Source organism: Chiloscyllium punctatum, chromosome 15, assembly GCF_047496795.1.
Source record: "Chiloscyllium punctatum isolate Juve2018m chromosome 15, sChiPun1.3, whole genome shotgun sequence".
NCBI lineage: Eukaryota > Metazoa > Chordata > Chondrichthyes > Orectolobiformes > Hemiscylliidae > Chiloscyllium > Chiloscyllium punctatum.
Genome location: NC_092753.1, coordinates 23,929,748 through 23,953,908, shown reverse-complemented (window position 1 = coordinate 23,953,908; position 24,161 = coordinate 23,929,748). Strand labels below are relative to the sequence as shown.

General features: G+C 44.5%; 1 non-coding gene across 1 annotated transcript; it reads right to left on the bottom strand.

Moving 5' to 3' along the window:
• Positions 1-18,145: 18,145 nt before the first annotated feature.
• Positions 18,146-18,217, bottom strand: trnag-ucc (transfer RNA glycine (anticodon UCC)). Its single transcript has one exon. It is a non-coding gene; the product is annotated as a tRNA-Gly (tRNA).
• Positions 18,218-24,161: the final 5,944 nt, after the last annotated feature.

Here is a 24,161-nt window from a genome sequence, read left to right as displayed (position 1 = left end):
AAAAAATCTACCCCTAACATCTGTCCTATACCTACCACCCCTTAATTTAAAGCTGTGTCCCCTAGTAACAGCTGACTCCATACGTGGAAAAAGGTTCTCACTGTTAACCCTATCTAAACCCCTAATCATCTTGTACACCTCTATCAAATCTCCCCAAACCTTCTTTTCTCCAGTGAGAAAAGTCCCAAGTGCCTCAGCCTTTCCTCATATGATCTTCCTACCATGCCAGGCAACATCCTGGTAAACCTCCTCTGCACTCGTTCCAATGCCTCCACATCCTTCCTATAGTATGGCGACCAAAACTGCACTGAATACTCCAGATGAGGCCACACCAGAGTCTTATACAACTGCAACATGACCTCAGGACTCCGGAACTCAATTCCTCTACCAACAAAGCCCAGTGCACCATATGCCTTCTTCACTGCACTATTTACCTGGGTGGCAACTTTCAAAGATCTGTGTACATGGACGCCAAGATCCCTCTGCTTATCCACACTACCAAGTAGTCTACCATTAGCCCAGTAATCCATCATCTTGTTACTCCTACCAAAGTGAATGACTTCACACTTAGCTACATTGAATTCCATTTGCCACCTTACTGCACAGCTCTGCAACTTATCTGTATCGCGCTGTAACCTGCCACATCAGCCTTCGCTGTCCACAACTCCACAGACTTTCGTGTCATCCGCAAACTTGCTCACGCAGCCTTCAAGCCCCTCCTCCAGGTCATTTATAAAAATGACAAACAGCAATGGTCCCAAAACAGATCTTTCTGGAACACCGCTAGTAACTGCGCTCCAAGATGAACTATACCATCAACTACTACCCTCTGTCTCCTTCCAGCCAGCTAATTCCTAATCCAAACCTCTAATGCACCCTCAATGCCATACCTCCGTAGTTTTTGCATTAGCCTGCCATGGGATACCTTATCGAACGCCTTGCTAAAATCCATATACACCACATCTACTGCTTTACCCTCATCCACTTCCTTGGTCACCTTCTCAAAGAATTCAGTAAGGTTTGTGAGGCACGACCTGCCCTTCACAAAACCTTGCTGACTATCCTTGATCACATTATTCCTATCCAGATGTTCATTAAATCCTATCCCTTACAATTCTCTCTCAGACTTTGCCCACAACAAAAGTGAGACTCACTGGCCTATAGTCACTCGGGCTATCCCTGCTCCCCTTCTTGAACAAGGGGACCACATTCGCTATCCTCCAGTCTTCTGGCACTATTCCCGTAGACAACGACGACATAAAAATCAAGGCCAATGGCTCCGCTATCTCCTCCCTAGCTTCCCAGAGGATCCTAAGATAAATGCCATCAGGCCCAGGGGACTTATCTATTTTCATCCTTTCCAGTATTCCCCAGACCTCTTCCCTACGTACCTCAATGCCATCCATTCTAATCACTTGTGACTCAATATTCACATCAGCAACAGTGTCCTGTTCCTGAGTGAATACTGACGAAAAGTATTGATTTAGTGTCTCACCAATCTCCTCCGCCGCCACACACAATTTCCCACTACTATCCTTGACTGGACCAATACCTACCCTAGTCATCCTTTTATTCCTGACATACCTATAGAAAGCCTTTGGGTTTTCCCTAATCCTACCAACGAAGGACATTTCATGTCCCCTTCTCGCTGCTCTTAGCTCTCTCTTTAGATCCTTCCTGGCTACCTTATAACTCTAAATCGCCCCAACTGAACCTTCACGCCTCATCTTTACATAGGCCACCCTCTTCCCTTTCACAAGGGATTCCAATTCCTTATTAAACCACGGCTCCCTCACAAGACCCTTTACTCCCTGCCTGACTGGTACATACTTATCAAGGACACCCATTAGCTCTTCCTTGAACAATCTCCACATATCATTTGTGTTCTTCCCTTGAAGCCTATTTTTCCAATCCACGCATCCTCAGTCATGCCTCACCGCATCATAATTTCCCTGCCCCCAGCTATAACTGTTACCCTGCAGTGCACACTTATCCCTCTCCATCACTAGAGTAAAAGTCACCGAGTTGTGGTCACTGCCCCCGAAGTGCTCACCTACCTCCAAGTCTAACACCTGGCCTGGTTCATTACCTAGAACCAAATCCAGTATAGCCTCACCTCTTGTTGGCCTGTCTACATATTGTGTCAGGAAACCCTCCTGCACACATTGGACAAACACCGACCCACCTAACGAACTCGAGCTATAGCTTTCCCAGTCAATATCTGGGAAGTTAAAGTCCCCCATAACAACCACCCTGCTACTTTCACTCTTCTCCTGAATCATCCTGGCAATACTTACCTCTACTTCTCTCGGACTATTAGGAGGCCTGGAGAAAACTCCTAACAGGGTGACCTCACCTTTCCTATTTCTAACCTCCGCGCACACTACCTCAGATGGCAAGTCTTCCTCCATCACCCTTTCTACTGCTGTAATACTATCCTTGGCAAGCAATGCCACACCTCCCCCTCTTTTACCCCCATCTCTGACCCTACTAAAACATTTAAACCCTGGAACCTGCAACAGCCATTCCTGTCCCTGTTCTACCCACGTCTCTGTAATGGCCACATCATCGAAGTCCCAGGTACCAACCCTCGTCATGTCTGTTATTAAACGTGCCACATGTTAAGCCTAAAACGATGACCTCTCATATGAACGAGGACTGTAAGGAAGCCACTCAGCTCCTCCAGCTTACTCTGCCGTTCAATAAGATCATGGCCGATCTGATTTTAACTTTGACTCAATGTTGCAGTACATCCTCCCAAATCTTTCAGCCTCTTAACCTACATTGCCCCACAAGGGGAAACATCTTCTCTGCGTCTACTTTGTTAATCTCCTTTAGCATCTTACAAACTTCAATTAGATCTTGTGGGTGAATTACCACAAGCTACCTTTAATTTGGCTACTTACTAAGGAATCTCCAAGACAATCAAGTGTTAAAACAGAGGAACCTCTATTATCTGAATGAGTTGGGCGAGCACCTTCTTGTTCAGATCGCAGTGCTTTACCAGACAGTTTGTTTCAATCAATAATTTTGATGAGTCTGCTATTTGAACAAACTAATCTTTGCATTCTGCAAATTGCAGGTTAAACTGAGAAGGACTTAAACCCTTAACATCACATAAATATATGAAATCCCTGCATTAAGCAAGGTCCTGAACAGCTTCTACAATCACAAGAGCATTTGTCAAGTTTCTGTGAACTCAGTGTCACAGTAAGAAATCAGAAGCACTGCCTTGCACGTGTTTACTTTCTCGGCAATTTATTTCAAGAACTGCCCAGTAAAGTGACGGAAATAAAGCACTTACGTTTGAAAAGGACTGTGTAACAACCCTTACGTGAAACAAAAAACTCCACTCATTGTTGCTTGAGGTGATTGTGTTTCTTTGATTTTGCCAGTGTTTTCACATGTTCTTCAGTACAGGCAATCCAAATTCACCTACCTCTTTGATGTAATGTTTTTATTAGACCTTGAGACCTTGTTCGGATAATCCGAAATACGGATAATTGAGGTTAGTCTGTACTTAATCTTTATTGCACGTGGCAGCCAAAATAAGGACCTCAGGTCAGCGAGTTCGGCCTCACAACTCAGCTTGGGTATTACCTGATTCATGGTGGAATTTAGCTACGATTCCGACCTAGGATGTCTGGCTTTGGATGTCCAGGGTATCATCATTGTACAATACCGTTCTTCAGAGTTCTGCTGCTGAGGAATCCTGAATCTGAAATCTTCTAGAATTTTCTGCCTTGTGATGTGACATGATTGATGCTCCTTTAGATTTGTTCATCCACAATATTGATTCTGGAGTATTCAAGTCTTTGGATTGCCTTCTTGTTGGGAGTAGCTTCTCTGTTCCTTGTTACACTTGATGCCAACTTTCTATTCAAAACATTGCATGTTGTGTCAGTAACCCCTTCACTTCAGCATATCCCTCATGCAGGGAATATTAATTACCTATTAGTCACAAGACAGCTGGTTGTCAAACAATTAACTTTGCTAACCCTGGAAACGGGTTATTTATGTTGCTTTGACTCCTTTTTCTCCCAGGGATGGTTAATTGGCATGTTGCCTTTAATTCCTTCATAACAATTTCTCCTTGTCCCTTACATCTCAGGAAACAGTTCAAGTCTGCAGTATCGCAATCTTCTAAACTGAGTTTTAACCTGGGATAAAAATGGGAGTTTGTCAGTTCAAATAGCAATCACAAAACCCTGGAATAATGAAAGAAATGTTGTGGGGGAGGAGGAAACAATCAGAATTTTCTTAGGCTCATCGATTGAGGGAGGAATCACAATCCCATACGGATAGTTGTCTGGGAGAGGTATAAAAGAAGAAGAGGGTAGATTTGATTGGAGGAGAAGAATCACTGCCTCAGGATTGGGCAGAGAAGGGACAGCTACCCTGTGGGGTAGAGAGAGGGAGGGCAGCAAGGGGCTATCAGCGAATAAACTCACCTCATCTCCATCTCTCTGTGCTCTGTAGGTCCAGCGATTCCGCTCTGCGCTAAAAGACAGTTGGCTGATCCTCAGCGAACCACGGAGAGTGTACCAGTCGACGCATGGGAATTTGGGAACGAAGGTGAGATGGGGCAAAGGCATTGCAACAAGTTCCTTTCGATTCCTAAATAAAGCAAAAGATTCTGTCTGACTTCAGAACTCATTCATTTCACGGGTCGTCATAAGGGATGCGGGGTGAGGGTGCAGGCTTCACACACAGCAAGATGACCCCAGATTGCTCCATCTCCCTACCATCAGCCAAGGTTTATTCTGAGCTCACTGATCTTATCTGCTGGGGGACTGACTGGTCTCCTTCCTATTCCTGTGTAACAGGATTGAGGAACTGAATGATCTCCTGTTCTTGTGTTACAAGACAAGGGGAGTACTCAGTGAATGATAGGACACTAGGAAACTCAGAGGAACAGGGGTCTTGCCCACAGATCCCTGAAGGTGAAGAGACAGATCAGTAGATATCTAAGCATCCATGACCATTTCCATTTACAAGGACAAGGGCAGCAGTTACATGGAACCCCAACCCCTCAAGTTCCACTCCAAGACACTCACCATCCTGACTTGGAAATATATTGCCATTCCTACACTGTCGCTGGGTCAAAATCATGGAATTCCCTCCCTGAGGGGTCTACCTATATCTCATGGTCTGCAGCAATTCAGGAAGGCAGCTCATCACCAACTTCTCAAGAGCCACTGGGCACTGGTGATAAATGCTGGCCAGCTAGTGATGCTCATGTCCCACAAGTGACTAAAAATAATTCCATTCCACTGAGACTGTTCCAGAAAATGAGAGATTTCACCAATCGCCTCTTAATCCTGGGGATGCAAAAATCATCACAAATTTGGGATTTTCATCCCTGCAGCATGTTGGCAGTGCTTTTCTTTCTGGACACCATTATGTTCCTGTTAGAGTAAAGCTGGTAAATGCAGGTACAGTGGATGAAGACATAAAGTCGCAGAGACATACAGCACAGACTTCGATCCAACTCGTCTATGCCAACCAGATATCCTAAATTAATCTAGTCCCATTCACCAGCACTTGGCCCATATCCCTCTAAACCCTTCTTATGCATATACCCATCCAGAGGCCTTTTAAGTGTTGTAATTGTACTAGTCTCCAACAATTTCTCAGGCAGCTCATTCCATACATGCACCACCCTCTGCGTGAAAAAACTGCCCCTTTTAAATCTTTCCCCTCTCATGCTAAACCTGTGGCCTCAAGCTTTTGACTCGCCAAACCCGAGGAAAGTACCGTGTGTATTTACCCTATTCATGCCCCTCATGATTTTATAAACCTCTGTAAGGTCACCCCTCAGCCTCCAGGGAAAATAGCCCCAGTGTATTCCGCCTCTCCTTATAGCTCAAATCCTCCAATCCTGGCAACATCCTTGTAAAACTTTCCTAAACCCTTACAAATTTCACAACATCCTTCTCATAGCAGGGAGGCCAGAATTGCACACAGTATTTTAATAATGGCCTAATAAATGTCCTGTACAGCTGCAACATGACCTCCCAAAGTCTATACTCAATGCACTATGCAATAACGGCATGTATACCAAATGCCGCCTTCATTGAGGCTCTGTTTGAACAAGTATAAGGAGGCATATGTTAGGTATAGACAACTGGGATCAAGTGAATCCTTTGAAGAGTATTTCAAGAGAGATAGATAGGTCCATTATTAAGAGGGAAATCAGGGGACAAAAGGAGATGAGATAGCCATGGCAGATAAGGTTAACAATAATCCAGAGATTCAACACATATGTTAAGAGCAGCTAAGGAAAAAATAAGGCACCTTAAAGATGGATGAGGTTATCTTTGTGTGGAACCACAGATGATGGCAGGCTTACTAAATTTTGTGCCAGTTTTTACTGTGGAGAAACATGAAGGCGAGAGAACTGAGAATAAATATTGATGTTTTGAAAACAATCCACATTACAGAAGAGGAGGTACTGGAGATCTTAAAAACACATAAAGGTGGATAAATCTCTGGGACCTGATCAAGTGTATCCCAGGACGTTGTGGATAGACAGAGAAGAAATTGTGGGCCCCCTACCATAGATATCTATGGGGCACTAGAGGACTGCAGGTCGACTGATGTGCCTTTATTTAAAGAAAGGCTCTGAGGAGAAGCCATGGAACTATAGACCAGTGAATCTGTCATCGGTGCCACATGGAGTTATAGAGTCATAGAGATGTACAGCACAGAAACAGACCCTTCCAGTCCAACTCATCCATGCTGACCAGATATCCTAAACTAATCTAGTTCTATTTGCCAGCACTTGGCCCAGATCCATCTGAATGCCTCCAATTCATGTGCTCATCCAGATGCCTTTTAATGTCGTAATTGTACCAGCTTCCACCACTTCCTCTGGCAGCGTCTTCCATACATGCACCACCCTCTATGTGGAAAAGTTGCCTCTTAGGTCCCTTTTAAATATCTCCCCTCTCACCCTCAACCTATGCCCTCTAATTCTGGAGTTCCCCCATCTCAGGGAAAAGACATTGTCTATTTGTCCTATCCATGCCCCTGCATGATTTTATAAACCTCTATAAGGTCACCCCTCAGCCTCAGATACTCCAATGAAAATTGCCCCACCCATTCAGCCTTTCCCTTTTGCTCAAACTCTCTAACCCTAGCAAAATCGTTGTAAGTCTTTTCAGAACCCTTTCAAGTTTCACAACATCCATCTTATAGCAGGAAGAGCAAAATTGCACACCGTATCCCAAAAGTGGCCTAACCAAGGTCCTGTACAGCCGCAACATGATCTCCCAACTCCTTTACTCAATGCTCTGACCAAACACCACCTTCACTATCCTATCTACCTGTGACTCCACTTTCAAAGAACTATGAACCTGCACTCCAAGGTCTGTTTGTTCAGCAGCACTCCCCAGGACCTTAGTGTTAAGTTTCCAAGTCCTGCCCTGATTTGCCTTTCCTAAATGCTGCACCTCATATTTATCTAAATTAAACTCCATCTGCCACTCCTAAGCCCATTGGCCCATCTAGTCAAGATCCTGTTGTAATCTGAGGTAACCTTCTTCGCTGTCCACTACACCTCCAATTCTGCGGTCAACTGCAAACTGACGAACAACACTTCACATCCATATTATTTATATAAATGACACAAAGCAATGAACCCAGCACCGATCCTTGTGGCACACTGCTGGTCACACGCCCCCAATCTGAAGGCAATCATGCGTCAGCACACTGTCTTCTACCCTCGAGCCAGTTGTTGAAGAGATTATAAAATATCATATTTATAAAAATAAAATTATAAAATACATTGCATTTGGAGAGGTAAAGACAGATTAAGGTTAGTCAGCATAGCTTTGTGATTAGGAAATTGTGTCCCATCAAATTGATTGAGGTTTTTGAGGACGTAATTAAAAGGATTAATAAAAGTAGAGCATTAGATGTTGTTGACATAGACTTTAGTAAAATCTTTGATAATGTTCTACATGGTAGACTAATTAGTATAGTTAGATCACATGGGATACAATTGGATACAAAATTAGCTTGACAATAGAAAACAGAGGAAGATTGTAGAGTTGTTTTTAGACTCGAGGCCGGTAACCAGTGGTGTTCAGCAAGTTTCGGTGCTGGGTCCACTGCTGTTCATCAAAACGATTTGGATCAGAGGTTGTTGACTTGCTTGTTGGAAAGTTTGTTTGCAGACTTTTCAACACCGTATCAGGTAACATAATCAGTCCATCTCCCGTGAAGCGTTGGTGTTCTGTCCTGGTTGTTATTTATGTCTTCCGGTTTGCTGAGGTGGGTGGTTTCATATCTGGTTTTGTTTCTTAGTTGTTGGTGTATGGGGTATAATTCTACATGTTTGTTAATGGAGTTCAAGGTTGAGTGGCAGGCCTTCAGGGATTCCCATGCATGTCTTTGGCTTGTCCGTGGATAGGTACCTGTGTCCCAGTCAAATTGGTCTCCTTCTTTGTCCATGTGTATGGACACAAGTGATAGTTGATCATATATCTTGGTGGCTAGTTGGTTTTCATGTATCCTGCTGGCTAGTTTTTTTTCCAGTGTGCCTTTTGTGGCAATCTTTCCATTGTATTTTGTATATAATGTTGATTCTGTTAGTTGCAGGTATGGGATCCTTTATGCTCATCAGTAGCTGTTGTAGCGTAATTGCTGATTTGTGGGCTACCATAATACCTAGGGGTCAGAGTAGTCTGGTGTTTGTTTCAGAAATGTCCTTGACATATGGCAAAGAAATGCACAGAAATTCCTGGAGGTCTGGCACTCAACCTGGCATTCCATTAACAAACATTTTGAGTCAGATCCCATATTCCAACCACTAAGAAACATTACTAGAAATGTTACCACCTACCTCAGCAAACACACAAAATCAAGTGGGAAGAACACAGGAAATGGGTGGCGCAGTGGTGAGCACTGCTGCCTCACAGCGCCAGCAGAACTGGGTTCGATTCCCGTCTCAGGTGACTCTCTGTGTGGAGTTTGCACATTCTCCCCGTGTCTGCGTGGGTTTCCTCCGGATGCTCCAGTTTCTTCCCGCAATCCAAAAATGTGCAGTTCGGTGAATTGGCCATGCTAAATTGCCCGTAGTGTTAAATGTAGGGGAATGGGTCTGGGTGGGTTGCGATTCGGCGGGTCGGTGTGGACTTGTTGGGCCAAAGGGCCTGTTACCACACTGTAAGTAATCTAATCTAATCTACCAATGCTTCACTAGAGGCGCCCTGATGATGCTACCCATGACGAAATGCCTGCAATCAAACCTACCAGTTCAGCGAACAAGTCTACAACCTGAGCTACAAATCTTCTCAGGAACTTCGAGTTGGATGAGAGTTTAGGAGGAAGGATTAGTAGGATGACACCAAAACTGGTGGTGTAGTCGATAGTGGAAATTCGCCAAGAGTACAGTAGAATTTTGATCGGTTGGGTCAACAGGCTGAGTGGCAGTTGGAATTTAATTTGAATAAATGCATTTCGATAAAGTGAACCAGGACAGGATTTATAACTAATGGTAGCACCCCGAGTACTGTTGTAGAACAGAGAGACCTAGGGGTTCAGGTACATAGTTCTTTGAAAGTTGTGTAACAGGTAGACAAGAGGTTTAAGAAGGCTTGCTTGCCATCATTGCTCAGACCATTGAATATAGGAGTTGGGACATCATTTTGTACAAGACATTGGTAAGTCCTCTTGGGAGGACAGTGCACATTTCTGGTCACGCTGATATAGGAAGGATATTATTAAATTGGAGAGGGTTTAGAAAAGATTTATCATGATGTTGTTGTGACTGAAGGATTTGAGTTATAAGGGGTGACTGGAATGGTTTTCACTGGCATGTAGGAGGTTGAGGGATGACCTTATAAAGGGGCATAGAAAAGGTGAATAGAAAACTTCTTTCCTCAGTTGGGGGACTTCAAAACTTGGGGCATATTTTAAAGGTGAGAAGAGAAAGATTTAACAAGGAACTGAATGACAACTTATTCACACAGAAGGTGGTCCATGTGTGGAACAAACTGCCATAGGAAGTGGTGGATGCAGGTATAGTTCACAACATTTCAAAGACATTGGACAGTACATGATTAGGAAAGGTTCAGAGGGAAATGGGCCAAATGCAGGCAAATGGGACGAGTTCACTTTAAGAAACCTGGTCAGCTTGGATGAGTTGGACCAAAGGGTCAGTTTCTGTGCTGTATGATTCTATGGCCACATTTCTTTGCACATTCTTTCAAATATTATCTTTGTCTTCCTTAGAAGGCCATGGTGGACCTTTCCTAGTGGGGTTTTGTTTTTAAATTGATTTTTTTTTGTTGTTGAATATTTTTCAATTGTTGCTTTCAATGTTTCCAGCTTTCTATTTGTCACCATAGCTTTTTGTCCATATGCCCAATAAACCGAGCCCACTCTCCCCTAAATTTATGTTTTATGTGCTAGCTTTATGTTTTTTGCAGTCTGGTCACGATATTATAAGAAGGATGTGACAGCATTGGGAAATTTACCAGGATATCACCTGGACTCAGGGTCTGAGCAATGAGAAAAGTTTGGAGAGACAGTGGTTGCTTTTCTTGGAGCAGTAAAGATTGGGAGAGGATCTTATAGAAACATGCAAGGTTGTGTGAGACATAGATAAGGATGGGAGGGAATGTTTCCCATTACTAGATAGGTCAATAACCAGGGAGCATTGATTTAAGATCGAAGACCGAGAGGAGAGTGAATGAGAATTATTTTCACTCAGAGCAGAGAGAGTCTAAAGAGTCACTGCTTCAAAAGGTGGGAGAAAGTGAGGACTGCAGATGCTAGAGGTCAAAGTCAAAAACCATGATGCTGGAAAAGCACAGCAGGTCAGGCAGCATCCGAGGAGCAGGAGAGTCGACATTTTGGGCATAAGCTCTTCATCAGGAATGTCCTGATTGAATGCCTATGTCTGTAATTTTGACTCTCCTACTTCTCGGATGCTGCCTGACCTGCTGTGCTTTTCCAGCACCACACATTTTGGCTCTGCTTCAAAGGGTGGTTGAGTGAGACATTACCTTATCATGAAGTCATATTTAGATACAGGGCAACTATTGGAAAATGGTATTAAGAGTCACATCACAGAAATAATGGGCTGCAAATGTCTATGAGTCTAAATCTCTGTTTGGGACTGGAGTTTATCAATATTAGATATTTCTTAACCATCCTCTTCAGAGATGTTGCGGCACGGTGGCTCAGTGGTTAGCCTCACAGTGCCAGAGACCTGGATTTGATTCTTGCTTTGGGTGACTGTGTGGAGCTTGTGCCTTCTCCCCATGTCTGCGTGGGTTTCCTCTGGGGGCTCCGATTTCTTCCCAAAGTCCAAAGATGTGCAGGTCAGGTGAATTGGTCATGCTAAATTACCCATCGGTTAGGTGCAGTCGTCAGGGTGGGTTGCTCTTCAGAGGGTCGGTGTGGACTTGTTGGGCCAAATAGCCAGTTTCCACCCTGTAGGTAATGTAATGTTATGACATAGCTCTGGAGTAGTGAGGGCGTAAATACAAGTGGCCCCTCATTGACTCTACTCCATAAGCTCGGAGGTATAAGATTTATATTCCTTTACAGGGAGTGTAAATGTTACTTACTAGGTCCACAGAGTAGTTATGAGTCAGCTACGTTGCAGTGGGTCTTTAGTGACTTGTAGGCCAGGCTAGATAAGGATGACTATGAAATAAACCTGATGAAGGAGCAGTGCTCCGAAAGCTAGTGCTTCCAGTTAAACCTGTTGGACTATAACCTGGTGTTGTGTGATTTTTAACTTTATACACCCCAGTCCAACACCGGCATTTCCAAATCATTACTAAATAAACATTAGTGAACCAGACGTGTTTGATTTATATGACAATCAGCATTATTTACATGGTTGATTTTGGACTTGCTTTTTATTCCAGATTTTTACTGAATTTATATTATGCCATCTACCATGGTGGGATTTGAACCCATGTCCCCAAAGCATTAATGTAGGGTTCGAGAGTATTGATGTGGTGAGAATATCAATATACCATCATTTCCTCACATCTCCATATTGAACAATACTGCCCGCACTGCTGTTGTGAAACAACATGCTCAAGAATAGAAATGCTGGATTCTGGGACATTACTTTTTATCTGTGATTCAATATCTTATTATAAGGCTTTTAATTTTAATTTTTAGTATGTAGATTTCTTATTTTTGATAGAATCCTTCAGATATTTGTGTGTGAGTAAGTATTTGCCTCTTAAATCCACAAACTCTTTCCCACATCTACAAGGTGTAAGTCAACACAGTGATGGAATACTTCACTTACGTCAGATGAATCCTCCTCCAACAAGAATCAGAAAGCTGGATGTCATACCAGGTTTTGCAATTTACATATGAAATAAGTGAAACTAACATGGTCATTCTAACAGATGACAGACTTAACAAACATCTGGGTCTTTTTCAATATATAATTTCAGTTACATCACACTGTAAACTTTTGCTCTAAACTGTGTCTTACAACCTTATTCTCCACAACCATCTGATGAACATGCAGCGTTCTGAAACCTAGTGCTTCTAAATAAACCTGTTGGACTATAACCTAATGTTGTGTGATTTTTAACTCCTATTTAGAGGTCACAGAAGTGATTTTATTTAATGCTCAAATCTGTAACAAGTACATAGACTTTAATTTCCATTATAACAACAGTTTATCTCCTCCTGTTGATAACAGAAACGCAGAATGTTTGTGACTTGTTGATAAACCAATCACCAATGTAGAACAGTAGCATTCTCACTATCAGTTTGTACATTTTCACTTGTGTAATGACCCCACTAGTCTGAGCGGAGAATTCTCTGCGACACAAGGGGTCAGCAAGCACAGAGTAGGGTGATCCCGGATCGTGAGGGGAAAAAGAAAACGCAGTGCGGTGAAATTGACATAGGAATTGAAATTGACATCGGAAGTGAAATTGACATTGTCAGAGAAACACAGCGCAGGAAGGAGGTAGAGGGGTATGGAGGGGCGGTGGACAAGATGGAAAGGACGGGGTCAAGGGAGGGCACAGACGGCTGTGTAAGGGCATGACCAAGAGTTTACCTTCATGGTGTGGTGGGGGGATGAAGGTCGGGTCTGCAGGCAATGATAGTCTCCAGCTGAGAGTCATGAGAACCCAGAATCACTGTGTGTGAGTGTGGGTGCATGTTTGGGTGTGTGTGGCCGTGTGTGAGTGTGTTGCTGCATGTGTGTGCATAGGTGCATGTGTGGTGTGTGTCCTGTGTGTGTGGGTGCATGCGTGTGTGTGTGGCTGCGTGTGTGAGTGTGTGCGTGCATGCGTGTGTGTGTGGCGGCGCGTGTGTGTGTGTGTGTGTGCGTGCATGTGTGGGTGTGTGTGTCTGTGTGTGTGTCTGTATGTGTGTGCATGTAGGGATATGAGGGTCTGTGAGAGTGTGTGTCGGTGCATGTGTGTGAGTGTACTGGGGTATCAGTTTGTGAGAAGGTGCGTGAGTGGCTGTGAATGTGGAAGTGTTTGAGTGAGTTTATGAGAGTGAGCTTGTGTTTGAGAGAGGGTATGCATGTGTGTGTGGGTCGGTAGGAGTGTGCTTTTGTGTGTGTGCGTGTACTTGTGAGTGTCCGTGAAATAGTATACAGTGCAGTGTTGTCACGTGTCGTGTGACATGAACCAAAGTGCCCAGTTAAAGTCATCCCCATGGGTACCGAACTTGACTATCAGCCTCTGCTTGGCCACTTTGCATTGTTGGCTGTCCCATAGTCTGCCTTGGAGGATTGTCACCCAGGGGTCCGAGACCGAAAGGCACAGTGTGCTGAAGTGCTCTCCGACTGGGAGGCTAGAACCAGTCTGACTCAAGATTGGGACACAGACAGACTTTAACCTCACACCTTTAATGCATTTAACACCTTTAATCTGGTGTTGTGTGATTTTTAACTTTATCCTGGATTAAACTTTCACTCACTCTGTGGTCATTTCTATCATCTCTCAGAGTTTTATCGAATCATTTTCTCATACTGGAAATATAAAAGCAGCTGGTGTCCACTCCTCCTATTTCTGACCTGCACCTAAAACAATAACATTACCGATTCGGTATGAGAAATAACGTTGTTTGGATATTTGTGAACTGTCCACCCACATTTCACTTGATATTCGGCTGTAGTTCACAAAAAACAAAATGAGAGTAATGTTGAAATGAGTGAAATCCGAAAACATTTCGTTCGTAATAAGATGGAAAACCAAGGAATTCTGCCATGACTCGTGTTTCTTTGAACCGTGCTCGACTTGACTCCTTAATCCTCCTGGGGACATCCTCATCTTCAAAGTTGTGTCTGCACTCCAGAGGTCTGGCAGACTCAATGTGATGTGCAGACGGAGGTGTTTCATTCCCACTGAATCGATCGGCTCTTTTGGTTGTGGAGTGGTGTTAAAATGCACTGCTTGTGACGGCCGGGAATCGAACCCGGGTCAACTTCTTGGAAGGCAGCTATGCTCACCACTACACCACCAACGCTACAGCCAAAAGCTATCTAGAAATCAGCTGATGTGCCATAATAGTACTTGACTCGAAATTTCGTTGTTGTTTTGTTGGAAATTTTGCAGTGAAATATTAGAATTGAGAAGTCATCAAAGACCGAGTTTTACTGAGTGGATCGGTCTCCTGATACCCCGCCTCACTTTTTAATACACACAAAGCAGCATTTCGGATTTCTCATCATCTGAAATCAATCAATAACAGAAATAGCACGAAAATCCCAGGGCAACCCTGGAACGATCACACAATTAAAACTTGTCAAGTTCTCAGAAAGGTCCACCGGACCGAAACGTGAACTCTGATTTCTCTTCATACAGCTTTACCACCGACTTCGGGTTTGGTTTCTGATTTACAGCGTAGACATAGTCATCGAGATAGAGATGTACAGCTCGGAAACAGACCCTTCGGTCCAACCTGCCCATGCCGACCAGATATCCCAACCCAATCTAGTCCCACCTGCCAGCACCCGGCCCATATCCTTCCAAACCCTTCCTATTCATATACCCATCCAAATGCCTCGAAAATGTTGCAATTGTACCAGCCTCCGCCACTTCCTCTGGCAGCTCATTCCATACACGTACCACCCTCTGGATGAAATCGTTGACCCTTTGGTCGCTTTTATATCTTTCGCCTCTCACACTAAACCTATGCCCTCTAGTTCTGGGCTCCCCGACCCCAGGAAAAGAATTTGTCTATTTATCCTATCCATGCCCCACATAATTCTGCAGTTCTTTCAGTTTCTAAAACTTCTCAAGAGTTTTCTTAGAAAACAAAAACGGCAAAAACAGAGGAACCATTAGACTGAGGCCACGCTGCAGTAATTGTGGAGAGGAGGGAATTCCGGGTAACAGTTCGGGAAGCAGAACCCTCTCGAGGAATATGTATTAATTTGAAGTTCGATCCCGTTGATAGATTTGCAGGTTTCTCTTTTACTTTGTAGAAGAGGGGGAGGTATCAGTCAGCAGTAAGGGGTTTTCACAGGAGGGCATGATTTGGAGATGCCAGTGTTGGACTGGGGTATAGAAAGTTAAAAATCACACAACACCAGGTTATAGACCAACAGGTTTAATTGGAAGCACTAGCTTTCGGAGCGCTGCTCCTTCATCAGGTGGTTGTCCGAAATCTCGAGCTTCCAATTAAATCTGTTGGACTATAACCTGGTGTTGTGTGATGTTTAACTTCACAGCAAGGGGTAGTCATGGGCAGCTGTTTAGTGAAGGTCGCTTCCACTGATGTGGGAAGGCAGTGCACGCAAAACCCTCCCTGCCCTAGATAGGTAACCTGAACCAAGATGGGCTTTCCAAGGTCAGGGGGTGCAGAGTGCTGAGGCCGCTGTCATAATTTAGTTCCCATGGGTCCCAAGTCCTTGGGATGCCGTGGCGCCTTAATGATGAATGGGTTTGTGTGGAACCGAGACAGGGTCGTGGCAGAACAGTGTCGAGAGTGTGTTGCTGGAAACGCACAGCAGGGTAATCGATGTTTCGGGCTCCAGCATCTGCAGACCTCCCTGTCTCCGAGCAGAACAGTGTTATCCGCTCAGGTTTAAGCAGAACGTCCGCAGCTACTCCTGCGGGTCCAACGAAACACAAAGCGCTATCCGGGAAGGCAAACGTAGGGGGTGGGGTCAGCAAGCACAGCGTAGAGTGATCCCGGTTCGTGAGGGGAAAAAGAAAACGTAGTGCGGTGAAATTGACAAAGGAAGTGAAATTGACAAAGGACGTGAAATTGACATTGTCAGAGCAACCCTGCGCAGGAAGGAGGTAGAGCGTCATGGAGGGGCGGTGGGCAAGATGGAAAGGACGGGGTCAAGGGAGGGCACAGACGGCTGTGTAAGGGCATGAACAAGTGTTACCCTTCATGGTGTCGTGGGGGGATGAAGGTCGGGTCTGCAGGCAATGATAGTCTCCAGCTGAGAGTCGTGAGAACCCGGAATCAGTGTGTGTTGGGGGGGGGGACTGTGTGTGTGTGTGTGTGTGTGTGTGTGTCTGCGTGTGTGGGTGCATGCGTGTGTGTGTGGCTGCATGTGTGTGTGTGTGGGTGCATGTGTGGTTGTGTGTCCTGTGTGTGTGTGTGTGTCTGCGTGTGTGGGTGCGTGCATGTGTGTGTGTGTGGGTGCATGTGTGGGTGTGTGTGGCTGTGTGTGTGTATCTCTGTGTGTGTGTGTGCATGTAGGGATATGCGGGTCTGTAAGAGTGTGTGTAGGTGCATGTGTGTGAGTGTAATGTGGTATCAATTTGTGAGAATGTGCGTGAGTGGCTGTGAATGTGGAAGTGTTTGAGTGAGTTTATGAGAGAGAGCTTGTGTTTGAGAGAGGGTATGCATGTGTGTGTGGGTCGGTAGGAGTGTGCTTTTGTGTGTGTGCGTGTACTTGTGAGTGTCCGTGAAATAGTATACAGTGCAGTGTTGTCACGTGTCGTGTGACGTGAACCAAAGTGCCCAGTTAAAGTCATCCCCATGGGTACCGAACTTGACTATCAGCCTCTGCATGGCCACTTTGCATTGTTGGCTGTCCCATAGTCTGCCTTGGAGGATTGTCACCCAGTTGTCCGAGACCGAAAGGCACAGAGCGCTGAAGTGCTCTCCGACTGGGAGGCTAGAACCAGTCTGACTCAAGATTGGGACACAGACAGACTTTAACCTCACACCTTTAATGCATTGTCTGAGCTGAGATGGCATCTCTTGTTAAACAACCTGAAGTTATCTCGACAACGTAACTTTGAAAAGGTTCTGAGGTTCTTATATTAAAGAACAGAAACTAGTAAACCCATTATAAAAGATGAAAGGCTTAACCTAAATGTGTTTAATATATCATTTCAGCTGCATTAAACTGTAATCCTTTTGCTATAAATACTGCGTCTTATGGTCCTTCTTATCATCAGGTTGATCTACATCGGATACCCTCCATCCATTCTTTATCCTTCAAAGAAAATCAGTCACCTTCATCAGACACTACCTTCCCTTAACAAATCCATGATGACTATATCGGATGATGACGTGGAGGAGCCTGTGGTGGACTGGGGAGGACAAAGTTCAAAATCACACAATACCAGGTTATCGTCCAAGTAGCTTTCGGAGCACTCCTAAAACTAGTGCTTCCAAGTAAAGCTGTTGGACTGTAATCTGGTGTTGTGTGATTTTTAACTTTATCCTGGATTAAACTTTCATTCACTGTGTGGTCACTTCTATCATCTCTCAGAGTTTTATCGAATCATTTTCTCATACTGGAAATATAAAAGCAGCTGGTGTCCACTCCTCCTATTTCTGACCTGCACCTAGAACAATAACATGACCGATTCGATATGAGAAATAACGTTGTTTGGATATTTGTGAACTGTCCACCCACATTTCACTTGATATTAGGCTGTAATTCACAAAAAACAAAATGAGAGTAATGTTGAAATGACTGAAATCCGGAAACATTTCTTTCGAAATAAGATGGAAAACCAAGGAATTCTGCCATGACTCGTGTTTCTTTGAACCGTGCTCGACTTGACTCCTTCATCCTCCTGGGGACATGCTCAACTTCAAAGTTGTGTCTGCACTCCAGAGGTCTGGCAGACTCAATGTGATGTGCAGACGGAGGTGTTTCATTCCCACTGAATCGATCGCCTCTTTTGGTTGTTGAGTGGTGTTAAAACACACTGCTTGCGATGGCCGGGAATCGAACCCGGATCAACTGCTTGGAAGGCAGCTACGCTCACCACTATACCACCACCGCTACAGCCTGCAGCGCTCCAGAAATCAGCTGATGTGCCATAATAGTTCTTGACTCGAAATTTCGTTGTTGTTTTGTTGGAAATTTTGCAGTGAAATATTAGAATTGAGAAGTCATCAAAGACCGAGTTTTACTGAGTGGATCGGTCTCCTGATGCCCCGCCTCACTTTTTAATACACACAAAGCAGCATTTCGGATTTCTCATCGTCTGAAATCAATCAATAACAGAAATAGCACGAAAATCCCAGGGCAACCCTGGAACGATCACACAATTAAAACTTGTCAAGTTCTCAGAAAGGTTCACCGGACCGAAACGTGAACTCTGATTTCTCTTCATACAGCTTTACCACCGACTTCGGGTTTGGTTTCTGATTTACAGCGTAGACATAGTCATCGAGATAGAGATGTACAGCTCGGAAACAGACCCTTCGGTCCAACCTGCCCATGCCGACCAGATATCCCAACCCAATCTAGTCCCACCTGCCAGCACCCGGCCCATATCCTTCCAAACCCTTCCTATTCATATACCCATCCAAATGCCTCGAAAATGTTGCAATTGTACCAGCCTCCGCCACTTCCTCTGGCAGCTCATTCCACACACGTACCACCCTCTGGATGAAAGCGTTGACCCTTTGGTCGCTTTTATATCTTTCGCCTCTCACACTAAACCTATGCCCTCTAGTTCTGGACTCCCCGACCCCAGGGAAAAGACTTTGTCTATTTATCCTATCCATGCCCCACATAATTCTGCAGTTCTTTCAGTTTCTAAAACTTCTCAAGAGTTTTCTTAGAAAACAAAAACGGCAAAAACAGAGGAAGCATTAGACTGGGAGGAAGTCGTAGCCAGGCGCAGTGATGTCGGGACAGGAATACCGATCAATGCAGGGGACACAGAGAGCAGGGTCACTGGACAAGGGATTATTGGATCACAGCCCCTCTTGTAGCAGTCCACCCATGCACTACCCTCAGGTAATCAGCGAAACGGTGCCCATCCACAGAGAGAGCATCCGCAGGCCTCCTATATTACGATTGAGCCATTTCCCCAACACGCGAGACCCTTGGGCTACTGCAGGAGCGAGGTTTTGCAGGCTGTCTCTAAACGCTCCTCACACTCCCCGTCTGCGAATCCAATCCACGTGGAGGTAGGGGGGACATTTCATTGTCTCAGTGAGGAAGTCCTTGAGGAGTGGGATAGGTTAATGAACTCTCTGTCTCAGGAGCAAAGAATCAAGTTGAAATGATTGGTGCAGCAGCAGGACAACATATGCAGGAATAAGATGAGGAGGACTAATACTGTTGTGCATGAGTTGGAAGTTGGGAATGCTGATGCATAAAATAACAACCCTGCAGACTTCTTCATTTCAAAGCCACACAGGTCCAGAAGGAAATGGATGTTATGCTTAACGGAGATATCTTCGAACTGAGTCAGAGCAAGTGGAGTTCGCCGATCGTGATAGTTCCCAAACCTGACAAGACTGAATGGTTTTGTGTGGACTATTGGAAGATCAATGCCGTAACAAAATCAGACTCATACAAGATTGGAGGACTGTAGGGTGAAGGTTGGATAAACTAGTTACATCAGAAAGTTGGACTTACTGTGTGGTTATTGACAGGTACCTTTATCAGAGAAAGTGAAAGAGGTTTCTGCGTTTGTCATTCCAAATGGGCTATATCAATTCAAAGTGGAATGAAGAACACACCAGCCACATCCCAAAGATTTATGAACAGAGTCGTGGCTGAGTTAACAAACTGTGCAGTTTATCTGGATGATATATTGATGTTTAGCAAGTCATGGAAAGATCACATGGTACAGTTGGCAGAGCTCTTTGAACAATTAAGAGAAATAAAACCGTAATAAATGTAAAGAAAACAGAATTTGCGAAAACCGAGGTGATGCTTTTGGGGCATAAAATCTGTCATGGAAGGTTGACCTCAAGGCTCGCAAAGTCAAAGGCCATCAAGGAATTTCATCTGACAGCACGTGTTATTGTGAATTCAACAGATAAATTACAACTAAGATTGGACAGATACCTTATGTTATGCATATGTGTGCAGAAATTTAATATGATCTTAAATTAATGTCTTATGTATTTTATTGTAATGGGATTTAAGAATTAGAAAAAAGATGAAGCAGTTGTTTCATTATGATGGTCCATCTTTTTCTTAACCGGCGGGGGGGGGGGGGGGGAGGTGTTATGAAGTAGAAGTTTAAGAGAGAGTAAATGCTGTTCTGAACTGAGAGCTGACACGCACCTGTGGTGACTAGATGGCAGTTTCAGAGAGTATTGGAAATTTGAAAATATGTATAATTTGGCTGTGAAATGGATACATGAGTTGGTTGCTGCTTTGACAAGAATTCAAACTTAACCAATGATTTTGAATTATGCCCCAGGATACCTAAACCCAATCGCGTTTGTATTTATTGTTTTTGCAAACATACAACCAGTGAGACGATCTGATGTTGGGGTATTAAAAAAAAAAGCCTGCATTTAGAAAGTCTGACAGAGCAACTGTTATTGAGAGAGTAACTGTTATCAAGAAAGACTGCCATTCAAAAACACTCTCTGTCAGAGGTATCTTCTTCATATGAAATATCTTCACATTAAAAGGCAGAAAGCAACCCAGAGAGATCTTCAGCCAAAAGAAGACAGACACCGGAGACGACAGCCACTATATGGTTTTGAAACTAAATTGATGTAATATTAATATATTTTTTTTATTGGAAGAGTTCATTGTTATAGAATTGTAGGCAGACAATAAGCAGTAAAGAGAGGGAGGAAGGTGCTTAGAGTTGTGAATTGTTGTTTAATGTTCACTTTTAGAGTTAAGGAATAAATTAATGTTATTTTCTCTAAATAGTGGAATTTGGATGTTCTCTATTACTCATATTTTAACAGATTATGAGGTGAGGTGAACCTTTTTGGGTGTTTCGTTTAATTAACAGAGGAGTTCACCACCGTGTCATAATACAATACATAAAGCCATAGTATCATCACAGAAGACAGAATGATGCTGCCTCCGGAGATGAGTGACTGGGCTTGCAACAATGGTGAGCTGTCAGAGTAATAATGGACATGGTGATTGGCCATTGGTGTTGGTGTGATGATGTGGGCGGTCAGGCAGAGGAATGATGGCATGAATGCCAATAGGATGGGAATGTTGGTGAGGTATGTGTGAGAAAGAGAGTGATAATGTACATGGAGACTGGACATGGAGATGTGCATGCTGGGTTTAGAGTGATGGTGGGTTAGGTATGGAGTGCTATGATGGCCATGGTAACTGACCATTGGGATGCCAGTAATGTTGGATTCTGGGAATGGCCAATAGGATGTGGGAGATAGTGCAGAGGTGGTTTGGTGATGAACATGGAAACTCGCCAATAACATAGTAGTGATGGTGAGGTGGGCAGTAGGACACAGGATGAAGGATGTGGATACTGTATTTCAGAGTTTTAATTCAGAAATCTTTTGAGGTATCAAGTGGATTCAGTGAACAGTTAGGAAGGCAAATGCAATGTTTGCATTTGTTTTGAATGGACTAGAATACAAGAGCAGAAGTGAACTGTTGAGGCTGTACAAAGTTCTGGTCAGACGGCATTTTCTACATTGTGAGCAGCTATGAGCCCTGTGTCAAAGGAGGGATGTGTTACCCAAGGAAGTGACAGAGAAGGTCTACAAGAATGGTTCTGGGTTGTCATATGAGGAGAAGTTGAGGAATCTGAGCCAGAACACAAGGCTGAGTAGATAGATGATGTGGGGCCTCACTGAAAATTATAGACAGTTACCTTGGATGAGGGGAATGGCCAATTCGATGGGGGCTAATAGTTGGGATGAATGTGTTGCTTGACGTGGAGATTGTCCAATGGGATGACAGAAATGGTGTGGGAAAGTGAGAGTAATGATGGACATGGTGTGTGGAATGAGGATGGTGTGGAGGTTTGGAACAGTGTAGGGATGGGGATGATATGAGTTATGTGATAGTGTGGAAGATGAAGACAGGGGATGGAGATTGTTAAAAATCACACGGCACCAGGTTGTAGTCCAACAGGTTTATTTGGAAGTACCAGCATTCACAGCACTGCTCCTTCATGAGGGAGCTGTGGAGCAGGACTATAAGACACAGACTTTATAGAAAAAGATCACAGTGTCATGCAACTGAAATGATATGTTGAACAAACCTAGATTGCTGTTAAGTCTTTCATATTTTAGAATGGGCTGCAGGTTTCAGTTCATTAATATGTAAATCCCAGAACTTCTTTCAAGTCACATGCTTGAGATAACTTCAGGCTTTATTAGAAAAGAGATGACATTTCAGCTCAGACAATGCATTAACTGTGTGAAGTTAGAGCCTGTCTGTATCTTAATCTTGAGCCAGACTGGTTCTATTTCCAAAGTAGGAATTTGTAAAATGTTACATGGATTGACTTGCTTGCATTGACTGCTTGCAAATTGTGTGCTTTTTGAACAAAATAGAATCTATCTGCAATTACAATACTGTAAACGCAAAATCACCCCATAGACTTACATGAGTGTGTGCGTGCATGTAAGTCTCAGAGACTCTGAGTGATTTTATGTGGGTGTGTGGTAAAGACTGTGAGTGTGTGCATGTAAGTGTTAATGCTTGTGAGAGGGTGTGTTTGCGTGTGTGCATTCTTGGTAGAGTGTGTGCATGAGTATGACGGAGAATAAGCCTGTGAGAGAGTGTGTACATGGGTGTGAGTGTGGGTGGTGTATGTGTGTATATGATAGGGTCCATGTGAGTATGTAACAGTGTGTGGGTATTGTGTAGTGCGGTCCCCTGTAGTGTGGCATGAACCCAAAATCCTGGTTGAAGCTATCCTCATGGGTACCAAACTTATATGAGCCTCTGCCCGGCCACAGTGCAATGTTGCGTATCCCGAAGTCGGCCTTGGAGGACAGTCCCCTGAAGATCTGAGGCCGGATGTCCCTGACTGCTGAAGTGTTCCCTGACTGGGAGAGAATGTGCCTCCACATCTTGATTTATTGTAGTCACGTGTACCCAAGTAAGGTGAAATAAACAGGCAGGAGGCTGGAAGAACACAGCAAGCCAGGCAGCATCAGGAGGTGGAGATGTCGATGTTTCGGGTATAACTCTTCTTCAAGACCTCCTGATGCTGCCTTGCTTGCTGTGTCCTCCAGCCTCCTGCAGTATTTTTTGTCGTAATCTAAGTGCAGCTTTGTTTGGTGAGCAGTACATGGAGATCATAACAAGCAAGGACATATAGATCAGAGGGTGTCTGGGCAGAGCCAGGCATACACGTTACACTGCACAGAAGGTGCACAAAGCAGTTTCAACAACAGCAATATCAACATTATTTTAACTGAGAGGGGTCCTTGCAGCAGTGTAATAACAGCAGGTAATGAGGCCAGTTCTGAGAGATTGAGGATGATGTGTGGAATGGGGACAGATTGGAGGATAGTTGTGAGGGAAGGGGATGGTGTGTGGATTGGAGATGGGACTTCATCCAAACGCCAATCAAATGAAGGATACGAACGGAAGCCCCGCCCACTGCGACGGTTCCGTCACTGCCGTGAGGGCCAGCTTCCGGCTGAGCGGTCAGGGGGCGGGGCTAGTGACTAGTCAATGGTGTCAGGGTCCGACGGGGATGGGTCTCCGGGTGGGGCGGGGCTTGATATTGGGGAAAAGACGTCAGTGGGCGGGGCGCGGTATCCAGGAGAGGCGTCGGAGGCCAGGCGAGGTGTCCGGGGAGGATGTCCAGGGGGGCGGGGCTTGGTTGCCAGGGGGCGTGGGTTGGCAAACCGGGTGAGGCGTTGGGGGGCGGGGCTTAGTTGCCGGGGCGGGGCTTAGTTGCCAGGGCGGGGAATAAGTGGGCGGGGCTTGGTGTCCATGGGCGGAGGGCGAGGCTTCAGGGGACAGTGCTGAGTGTCTGGGAGTGAGGTCGAGGGGCGGGGCTACGTGTCCCGTC